At 32.2% G+C, this 12,275-nt stretch overlaps 2 protein-coding genes and 1 non-coding gene across 10 annotated transcripts in view; 1 reads left to right on the top strand and 2 right to left on the bottom strand.

The window, feature by feature from the left end:
• The window catches only part of LOC127841495 (probable basic-leucine zipper transcription factor S), a 156,880-nt gene that overhangs the window by 25,494 nt on the left and 119,111 nt on the right, over positions 1-12,275 (bottom strand). The window lies entirely within an intron of this gene.
• LOC127841494 (GRIP and coiled-coil domain-containing protein-like) overlaps positions 1-12,275 on the bottom strand; it is a 104,092-nt gene that overhangs the window by 25,279 nt on the left and 66,538 nt on the right. The gene's annotated exons all lie outside the window — the stretch shown is intronic.
• Trnar-ucg (transfer RNA arginine (anticodon UCG)) lies at positions 11,746-11,818 on the top strand. Its single transcript has one exon. It is a non-coding gene; the product is annotated as a tRNA-Arg (tRNA).

Here is a 12,275-nt window from a genome sequence, read left to right as displayed (position 1 = left end):
TAAACAAATTATCATTCAATTGCAACTGAAACCGTACTGTATATTCGAAAAATGACAGGAGTTATATACACACCAAATTAAGCAAACGAAACGCTTACCTCAATGGCAACTTTAATCCAATGCTCATGACGACATGAGTCATGTCATAGACAAACGATATGTAATTTAATTTCTGTTCTTCCATCCCTTAATCAACTTTTTTTAAGCCGCAATATTTGTTGAAAACTTGTGTATTGAAAGCAATTATTACAAGCACACAAATCGAAATACCTTTTCGATTCGTTCGATGCTTTAAACAACATTTTATTGTTAAATAAAGCACCACGTTTCGTCACAGAAATTACGTCACAACAGCTACGTCATAAATTGCGCGATCGATGAAATACAAGTACGGAAAATAGGTTCGATCGGTAATAAATTTAAGTCAAGCAGCAAAATAGGATGATATGTGGCGTGTTCTGAGACTTTTGGTGCTTATTCGGCAAGTCGCATAATGAGAAATCTCATCATAAATTACGTCGCTAAACTTGAGATTAAATGTGAACAGTTTATCGTATTTACCATAAATATGGACATATACTGGTCCTTGAAAGTATTTTCTATCAAACAAATAGTTGGTTTTGACCTTTTAATTTCATTGAGCTGACTTATTAGTTTTTACTCACCTTTTAGCAAAGTTGGCCATTGCGAATATATAGCCACAAACAATACTTCAACAAATGTTGATACCGATTTTATCTTGATGCTTACAGTATAATAGTGTTTGGATTTAACTTGTCTTTAAACAAGTTAAGTATTATTCTTTTAATCAAGTTTTCTTCTTATGGTTAAATGCCCAAAATAGTAAAAAAACAATCATATTTACAACAAAAAACGAAAGTAAAAAAGGCGACTGTGACATTTCTCGGTCCCTGTTATATTTTGTTTACATTTTACTTTAATAAATTAAGTTTGTCAAAGTTTTCTTATTATTGAATGAGAAATTCCATCTGTTAATTGTATATTTTTACCACCTAAATTTTTCTCAAATTAAAGAACATTATTGTTTTGGAAAAATTCTTATATGGAAATTCTAATTCAGTCATTGTCTGTCAGTATAATGACCTCAATTTACTAAACTTTATGACAACTGATTACATCTTTTTTTTTTAATGGGATAACATCAGACAAGCCAGCAGGAAGATTAAAAGCAAGACAGGGTCACTGTGTGGAAGATATCAACAGGGCTTTTTTTCTTTCTGTCAGAATGGCCATTTTTTCACAATTTTGGGACATTCGCAACACACATTGTCAATTTCAAGAAGTTCGCGACTCAAATTTTCACAATTTCAAGAAGATTATGACTCTTATTATCACAATTTTAGAAAGTCGCGACTAATTTGTTCACAATTTTGAACCTTCGCGACTCATTTTTTACAAAATGGGGGGTTGGGCAATGCCGCTTTACAAAAAAAAACCAGAAAAAAAACAAGCCCTGGTCAATGAATAGTCTCTATGACCAATTTGAGAAGAATTGTAATAATTTACTGTATACCAGTATACCACATCACTAGAAAATACTTAGCCTCCCTGCTCAATGCCTGTGATATAAAAGGAAAGAATTAGAACAATGTGCAAAACAAACAGTTCTCGTCTATTCTACTTGAAATTGTAACAATGCCAACAATTTGTGACTAATAACAGCTCATAATACAACCAGTTGCTGTAACATATTAAAATCATGAGAAGTCTATGATAATGTGCTATTACCATGATAGATTTAAGGGTTAAATGCTGCAAGACCTCACTCATATTTACGGACTATATTTGAATATAGACTACATTTTACCTATACTTATTTTATTATGCAGTTTTATTATTTATAATTAATATTCAATTATGCAAAAGGGACATTAAATAACTCAGTTAAACTGCATTATTGTTTTGAATTGTAAAATGGTTATCATGGTAACCATTATATATTGTCATTTGATAGGTTTACATAGCTATGTATAGCATTAATTAAACAGTTAAATGAAAATTAAACAAAACTGAGAATAGTATGTTTGTCTATGTATGTACTTTATTTTGGGACTTTTTTTAAATTCTTTATTCATTCATATTATCATTGAATTACTATTCTATCTGAATTGCTGAGAGATTGAAAAATGCAATGTTTAATTAGGTTGTGTTTTATTGTTTGCAATTTTTAATAAACATTAATTTTTTAATGTTCATGTCTTTTAAATAAATTATTTTAGTTTCACCACTTTTAAATAAATTATTTTGTGTATGGAAATCGGTTTCCATGGTTACCGGACAGCTAAAACATTGAAATACCTTGTAAACAATATATGATTGTATTTGGGAAAAAGTAGATGCAATTTTTGGAATATAATGGTACAGTTTTTAAGACATATTTTGCAGTGTCATAACATTTGCTTAAATGATTAAATGAGGTAATTGTTAGTTTTCTTGTCTGATCTAAATGCAGGGCCTTTTTCCTGTTTTTGTGAAGCGGCCTTGGCCCATCCCATTTTGTGAAAAAAAAATCGCTAACTGTTCAAACTTTTGAAGAAATGAGTCGTTAACTTTCAAAAATTGTGAAAATTTGAGTTGCGAACTTCTTTAAATTGTGAAATCGGAGTCGCCAAATTTTTGACATTGTGAAAATTTGAGTCGGGAATTTCTCAAAATTGTGAAAAACGGCCATTCTCACAGAAGGAGAAAAGGCCCTGAAATGTACAGCAAACTAATTTAAAGCAAATCAACACAAGGGTCCATATCTATTGAGATAGACACTTTCACTTTGTAATCTGTATTTGGAATGGAAGTTTTTTTTCCTTATATCAGTTATTAAACAGAAAACCATGAACAATTGCTTTGTATACACAGAATTTCAATAATTTGATTATTTATGGTGTTTCCATGGTTATCAATATACATTTTATAATGTTTGCTTATTATTGAGTAGTATTAAGTATATCATAATATAAAACTGTATGTTATTGATGTATTCCTGCACTTGTAGATTTAATAAAAATGTATAAACTTATTTTATTGACATTAAAAAAAATAAATTATTTTTGTGTTAAAATAGGAATTTCTAAAGCAGCCTTTTTCACCTTAAATTGCAAAGTAATGCAAAAATCTTAATTGTTCCGTGTTCAACATACATGGAAGCTTCTGAAAATGTGAATAACTCAATTTCGTTCATGTTCCCAGTTTTGACCAAACATCTCAGAACAGGCCACATTTGTAAAATAAACGCTTATAAATCCACTGCAAAGCTGGAATGGACGTCTGTAAACGTCCCTAGCCGCATAATGGCCCTCGGCGAAAGGCCCGAGACAATGTGTATATAATTATAAGAAAGTAATAATAATAACTTAACCCATTTATGCCTAGCGTCTAAAAAAAAAGGCCTTTGCAAACAGCGTAGACCCAGATGAGACGCCGCATGATGCGGCGTCTCATCAGGGTCTGCCCTGTTTTCTTAAAGGAATTTCTGTAAGAAATATTCTAAATATAGATATAAATGTACTAGACTTCCCTCATTTTGGAAATAAATTGATCCAATTTAGAAGGTTGGGAGAGTCCACTAGGCATAAATGGGTTAATTTAAGTTATCCGTTCAAGTGCATTCTTTTAGCTCTTTATTTTATTTGGAAAAATGTGAAATGGTAAATTCTTCGATCTGTGAACTATTCCTTTAATTTAAAGTCAGGTCTCTTAAATTTGAAATCATAGTTGTAAAAAAATATAATTGTGGTGATCAAAAATTGTTCTTAAATACCTTGCTAACTCATAGCACATATAATAAAACATTTGTCACTTATCATGTTTACGTGGCTGATCTAAATGAATATTTTAATTAATAATTGAAGAGGCCCTCTTCATACATATCACCATCGATGTAAGTGAACGTGTATTAGAAAATAATTACAAATATTAATGAGTCTGTGCACAATTATAAGATTCAGTTCGTACCTAATGACTTCGGTGGTTTAGATCACGCAATAATACAGAGGGGGTAATTACGTGATAGTCAAGATGGCGACATTCATGTCGAGGCAGGTATTTTTCTTTATCCTTTATTATTTGTATTTATTGTTTTAATGATGACCTAATTAGAGCTCCACTAAGAAAATTTGCGGGAAGTAAATTCGAGATAAAAAGCGAATCGTAATACGAAATAAACGCTTATCACATGTTTACTGATTTGGCTGGAAAGTAAGCGTCATTTAAAAATTAAACAAAATTAATAAAGGTATAAAACGGCGAAATATAACTGTCTCGGCATGGACGTCGCCATATTGACTATCACGTGATTACCCACTCTGTTATAATTAAACGTTTTTATGGGCGCTGCAATTGCTTTTCAATTCACTGTGTTCTCTTTCGTTGCAAGACGTTTTTGTAGTAAATAAACCACTAAATAAATACTTAACAAGAAGTATTTATACATTCACAGCAAACATTGATAAAAACAAACAAGTTAAAGAATTCATGGTGACAACATTTACTAAAACGCGCCTATCGCTGTTGCGTTCTATTATACGCGAAATCACGTTTGGAAATTTAATAAAAAAATATGTAGGAAAAAACCATTGGTATTCATAATTCCGGCATTACAGTTTATTCTTAATTTTAATTGCAGCTAGCACGTGCCGCTCTTGAGCTTCAAGAGCCTCGAAGCAGCTCGTGCAATTACACCTCTAGTAATACTCGCGAATATCAATTGATTCGAGCTGCATTAAGAGCGCAACTTTTGATGTTGAAGAGAAGTCTCCAAATGTATTCGTAGACATTTACTACTTTAATTACATTCATGAATTGAATGCAGCCTCGGGATTGTGAAGATAGCAGTAAAATGCCAAGAATGCAATCGACAGGTTAGTGTGCGAAAAATACTTATAAATTTACATGTATAATTTTATAATGTATTCATAACAATTTAGTGTATTGTTGAGTATCGTACAAAATCATAAAATAAGCACTATTTGTTTTACATGTTCTAAACCTGTTATTAATATAAAGATACACATGAGACAACTTTATAATTATTTCATGTTGATCAAATAAAGGGAAAATCGTGCACACGCACACTAGAAGATATACCAAATTCGTTTTTATTCCATATGGAATAGGCGTGAAATCTGTCAACAAAAGACATAAAGCGCTTTTCATAAATTGTGTATGTATAATCAATCTTAGTTGGGATTTTAGTTTCCAAATAGTTTTTTCTGCCAATATCATAATAAAACATTGGTCCACACACGCATCAACCTTGAAAACCAATACAAGGCACCCATAGGTTGGGGTGAGGTTGGCTGGGTAGAGCATTGTCCCCAGGGGGAGGGGGGGGGTCATTTTTAATTTATGAGACCGCTGTCAGTGGCAAATGGCAGTGTGTTGTGGAACTTGTTCATGCGATGCTTCGGTGTATTTTTATATTGCATAATACTTAAAGGATAATACTTAAAGGTTTCAGAAACGTCTTGGACATTTGTGATATCTGTTTTTTCTTAAGTCATGTCATATTGCTTAAGTTTTTGGGTCGTGCTCTATGAAAGAGAGTTTAACGCATGTGCGGTAAGTGTCGTCCGAGATAAGCCTGTGATGTCCGCACAGGCGAATCTGGGACGAAACTTTCCACTAAACCTGATTTGTACTAAGAAGAGACTTACCTGAAACGAAAAATATAAAAGCGGATAGTTTTGTCCCTGATAAGCCTGTGCCGACATCACTGGCTAATCTGGGACGAAACTTTACGCACATGCATAAAACCCTTTTTTTTCACAGAGCGCGAATCATTTTTAATTAGCCCAGAACCAACCTTTATTAAAAAACTACCGAACAATTTTAGATTTTCAGACATTCCTGGTTGCCAAGCCTCAATATTTCACCATCACTTTTTCATCATCATTTTATTACAAATTTCACTCTTGATAAGATTAATATTGGTAAAGAAAGACTGTGTTGGTATATATTATTTAAAAAATATATATGCATTTATGATAGAAAATAAGGTGCACTAAAGAAAATCTTAACACAAAAGTGTTGTTATCTCCACTCAGAAAATCTAAGTAATTGTTTCTAGTAATAAATCAGTCACACAGACACACACCCACACACAACAATAATAAAACAACTTGCGGAAAATATAAACTGTAACCAAAGTAATCTTCTTTGATTTTTCCTTGATCGAAAAATAGAAAACACTTTAGTTGCACCACACACATTTTAAGTCCCATATTAATTTCACTTCACATGTGCACGTTCGCATTTATGAATATGTCATGATAATGCTTCAGTTGAAATATGAAAAATAAATTTAATAAACATACATTGTAAAAATGCTTTTCAGTTTCGACAAAAATGCGATTATTTGATATTAAGCGTTTGATATAATTTTGTTAGCAAGAATATATGCAACTCCAGTCCGTTTCCTTGGAGTAGTTGCTGAGTGGCCCAATTGTGTACGTGACTCTGTGATTTTTACAGATAGTAAAATGCGTCAACTAAATTGAACGCTGGTTGAAAATACATCACACAAGGCGAAAAATATTACATATTTAATAATTTCATAAGCATTTCATTACCTGAAAGTAATGCTTATCGGGCCGACAGGCTTAGTTTGTAGAGGGCTGGACTATGACTCCCAGTTAAGCGGGTTCGATCCCCGGTCCGGCCATATAATTTGTGTGGGCATTGGTCACGAAATTCTTTCTATGGCTAAGTTTTTTCCATTACCATTGAGTAGGGCAGCTGTCGGTCCTGACATCTTCTGGCATACGTATGTGCACTAAGTATCCATAGACCAGGTAACCCATGAAAAGGTGAGTTTGTAAACTTAGCTCCGTGATTTGATGGAATAATTGCTGAAAACGGCGAAAATAAATACTAAACCCCAAACATAAGGATCATCAAACAGGTGTTTTCACCCATTCAACTATTAGGTCTATTAAATGACTATCATTATATACATACTTGCATAAACACTCCCCTTTATTCTGCAATCAACATCTCCATTATTTCTTTCTCTATCCTCGTCTATCACCCCGGTATTCTCGCCTCAAATCTTCAATTCTCGTTTCATTCCCTCTATTCTCGTCTATCATCCTGGTATTTTGTTTCAAATCTAAAATTCTCGTGCCCACCCCTGTCTTCTCGTCGGTCATCCCGGTATTCTCGTCTCATATCTTCAATTCTCGTGTCATACCCTAAGGCTCTATTCTCGTCTATCACCCCGGTATTCTCGTTTCAGATTTTCAATTATCGTGTCTTCTCCTTTATTCTCGTTTATCATCCCGGTATTCTCATTTCAAATCTTAATTGTCGTGTCCTCTTCTCTTTCTCGTCTATTATTCTGGTATTCTCGTCTCATATCTTCTATTCTCATTTCGTCCCCTCTAGTCTCGTCGTTTCACTCTCTATATAACACTTATCTCTCTAAATCCAAATAAAACCATAACTATCGCCACTACTTAAGGAAAAGTATTGCTGAATCATATACAACATCTAAATATTCCCGATCGCATGGTGGACATCATATCCATCACATCACGGCGACCTATATTTTTTCTTCCAAAATACCTCCCGGTGTAATCATTTAATCAATTGTTTTGTAATCGAAATGCATATAACATGAAACATGCCCCGTTGAGGATATTCCATAAAAATGTCTGAATATATTTTATGTGTCTGTGCATATCCCGATGTCAAGATAACAATATTAACAACATATGATACGACAGGACTCGAACATGCAATATCCTGATCCGTAGTCAGGCGCTTCATCCAATGTTCAAACGGGTCTTTTCATGGGCATTTTAATTAAAAATTTCGCTATAGAGCCTGTTTCACTTCTGAATAAAATAAAATAAAAACTAAGTACTATTATTTTACTTAAGATAGCGCTTAAATAAAGAACGTGAAATAAATGTAAATTATAGTAAACATTTTGTAAAAAGATTAATTTTCTACAATTAAATGTAATTTAAAATACAATCCCTAAAAGGCTAAAAATTGCAATCCCCTGATCCATATTTCAGACGACGCGATTCATTATGTCACAAACCTGAACTTGACGAAGAAAGATCTGTTTATTACAACACTGATTTAACATTAGATAATTGCGTGTGTTTCCTTTTGTCATTTATTCAATTTCAGGATCAGGAGATGGCAGGTTCGAGTCCTGCCGGGATCGATTTTTCAATCTATCGTACATCTTTTGACGTAAATGCAATTTCAACAACGATAACTGCAGACTCATTTAAAAAGGGATTCTTAAATTATCTAGAAACACACAGGTAAACATTATGGAACTTTCGTTAGGTTTTAAATTGAACATGAATAATTGTTAGCGATTTTCGTCAATGATCTTTGGATAAAGTGCGTGGCTCCAGATATAGAGATCTAATTCCAGATATAGAGATCTAATTCGCTATTTGTATACACATGTTTTTAATGCTTAAGCTAAGCATGTAGATTGATTGATTGATTTTTATTCAGGTTTAAAACACATAACATACAAGTTATAATTCAAATTTACATAACACTTATTTCTAAAAGTATAACAATTATTACTAAAAGTATTTGTGAGATTGCTGCTGAACTTAAACCTATGGCCTAAAAACTGCCGTAAAAATAATATGAATTAAGATATGACAATAAAAAGGAACACAGAAGTGCGGCAAAATATAAAGTCTTATAGCGAGATTATACGATTTTGTATATGTGTTAAATTGTAATGTATTGATAAAATATGTTAAAAAACACAAAATAGGCAAGAAAAAATAAACATTGAAGACGAATTACATAAAATGCAGCAAAGAAAAATTAGCGCCCCGAGCCGATTGTGATGAAGATATTTCGAACATATGTTCCTACAATAACCAAAGCATTCGTCTTTTTAGTTGGTGTTCGTGTGTCGTATGAATAGATATCGTTGTAGGAATTTAACATGAACCGTTAAACTAAATTTAGATTCACATCGTACAAGCATGTATTACATGCTGGCGAATTCGACTGTACAGCCTTTTTCGATTTAAGAATTAAATATCTGCATTATTTCGCATTTTTCGAGACATGTTCTTCTTAATTTTTATTTTAATTTATATTGAAATATATGTTTAATAAGTTTTTTACACATTGTATATAAATTAATAGATATTTGAAAAAAATCGTATAATCTCGCTTTAATAAAGCGCATCAACTCAGACTAGTTTTGAAGGGGACAACAGATCAGCAACTACTTCACACTTTAAATATAGTTAAATGTTACTCTATGGTATTTAGTATATTGCTTAAATATCACAGTTGTTTAATATATTACTTAAATATCACAGTTACACATATATGTCACATATAATTACTATCACATACTTAAGTATATACTGTTAATAAGATATATTATAGAAACATATTCACAACTTTGGGAAACTAAGTATGTAAAATCAAATAACTTGGATAATATAGTGTAAAAACCTAAGATTGCCTATGAAAGCCCGAAAGCTTATTTCCAAAGGGGTCCTGTTTAGATTATACTTACTATGGTAAGATACTATATGAACGTTACACAAAATGAACAATAAGCCCCTGATAATTATTGATTATACTTGTAAGTTGCTACAATCATGTTTCTATAATATATTTGCCATGATGACTAGATTAAACATATTCTAATTGTTACAATTAAGGTGTTTTAGCTAGGCACAATAGATGTTTCTGTACAGCTAATTTGAACTTATGTTTATTATCAATTTTCTTTATTGTATCTGGCAAAGCATTCCAATCACTAATTGCACTGTAGTAAAAGGTAACATTTTGGGCACTCTAAACTTGTATGTATTTGCCCTTGTTGCATATGAATGAGTATCTTAAACATAGATAAAATTTTCTTTCAAGTATGATGGACACTTGTCTTTAACAATTTCAAATACATGGTTCAGTCTTAATTGCTTATTTCTATTTTCAATATTTAGCAATGGCATATCTGACAGGTTACAATGATTAATACTATTTCTAGGTCCCATTCCATAAATAAATCTAACAATTTTATTTTGACATATCCGTAATTTGTCTTTTAGACATTTATTTAAACTTGGATACCAAGAGGAACAAGCATAATCGATGTGACACTGTATCAAGGCAGAACATGAGTATTTTCTAGTCTTTGTATCTAAAGACTTTGCATTTCTATACATAAATTTAAGACGAGAGTTTACTTTACTAACAATGTTGTTTACAATGTTTTCACCAGATAATGTGTTATCAATACTAACACCCAGATATTTTACAGCAGTCGTGGGTTTAATTGTATGCCCCTTACATTCAATTTTAAAATCTTACAGTTGTTTTAACTTTCTCTTTGTTCCATATACAATACATTCAGTCGTCCCTAAATGTAGGGATAATTTATTGTCTACTAACCAGTGTGAACAAGAATCCATGACACTGCTTGATGTTTCAGAGATAACATTTGGGTCTTTATGAGCATACAAGATAGCACTATCATCAGCATATAAGATCAATTTACAATCAGGGTCAATACTAATAATCATATCATTCCCATAACATAAAAATAGAAGAGGTCCAAGAATACTACCTTGGAGTACACCACAAGTAACAGGTTCGAATTCAGAAAATACATTGTTTACACATACAGTTTGCTTTCTCCCGGATAAATACGACATGAACCAATCTGTATTGTCAATACCCATTATCTTTAATATGACACATAAAATGTTGTGGTCTACTGTATCGAACGCTTTCTGTAGGTCTAACATAACCATTCCTGTATAAAGTCCTTTAGCATTATTATTTCTAATGTGGTCCATTAAATGAACAAGGCATGTATCTGTAGAATATGAATTTCTAAAACCTGACTGTAATTCATATAATAAATTATTATATACTAAATATTTCTCAAGCTGTGTATAAATGGCTTTTTCCAAAAATTTTAAGACAATGCTTAAAATGCTATCTGGTCTATAATTTCCAACATCAAGATTGCTATTGTTCTTATACAAAGGTTTCACTCTTGCTTCCTTCATATTATAAGGTACATAGTTTTCAGAAATAGACATATTTACAATAAAAGTAACAGGTATTTTCATAAAACTAGCAGAATCCTTTAACAATCTGGCAGGAATTTTATCTAGACCAGTGCTTTTAGAAGTTTTAAAGTTTTTAAGTTCTTTAAAAATAAAAGACTCAGAAACATGTTTTAAGGCAAATTTTCTATTACTAGCATTTCTATTTCTGTAAAAATCTAACAAAGCATGAGAGTCTTAATCAAACAATTGAGTAGGGTTAGGTAACTTTTCAACAAGCTTTGATGCAACTGTAGTAAAGAATTTGTTTAAATGAGAGGCTACCTTTTTAAGACTGTGGCAGTTTTCACCTTCAATATTTAAAACAATATCATCATTTTCAGCTTTACCAGATTTATAGCCAAGTTGTTTCAGTTGCTGCCATAGACTTTTGGGCTTATCCCTGTTTTCAGCAATTTGATCAGAAAAATACGTTTATTTTGCAGTATTAACTTGTCTTTTATCATATGTAAAATCTGACATCCAAGGTTCAGTCCTTTGTTTAAGTCCAACTTCTTTAACAGGTGCAACTGATTTCAAAACTGACATGAAAATATCTTTAAACGCTATCCATGAATTGTTAACATGTAACATAATGAAACGTAGTGCAATTATTGTCTGTCATAACGGTACGGTAATAAACGGGCGTATCTTGTTTTGGTTTTCAGGTCCTGTGGCCTAATGGATAAGGCGTCTGACTTCGAATCAGATGATTGCTGGTTCGAGTCCTACCAGGATCGTATTTTTAAATCAATCGATTGTAGATAATGTATATTTTCCAACCGTTGTGTCCGTCATTAAAACACGTCGTATTTTTTATTTACTTACTATGCATTAACCACTCGGCCATCACAGCTTATGAATCGCATGTTCAGTTTACGTTAACAATTATTAGTCTCTTTGAATGTAATCAGTCCTTTGTTTTGATATATTCACGCTCAACCGATACTAGAAGATATGGTGTATAAATTGGTCGCATGTCCAAACGGATAAGGTGACTCATTGCGGTTCAGGTGATTGCATGTTCGATTGCTAGCGGAATGCTTATTTATATATTCGTATCTCAGGATATAACACAAATGTATACTTCATTAACAAACTTGCACTGGCTACCGATTAAATACAGAATTAACTTCAAAATTTTGTGTTATATGTATTGATTGTTATTTTATGCTCCGTACGTGTTTATGATATTTT

This window comes from Dreissena polymorpha, chromosome 8 (genome assembly GCF_020536995.1).
Source record: "Dreissena polymorpha isolate Duluth1 chromosome 8, UMN_Dpol_1.0, whole genome shotgun sequence".
In the NCBI taxonomy this organism is placed as follows: Eukaryota; Metazoa; Mollusca; class Bivalvia; order Myida; family Dreissenidae; genus Dreissena; species Dreissena polymorpha.
This window is presented reverse-complemented; position numbering and strand designations above follow the sequence as displayed.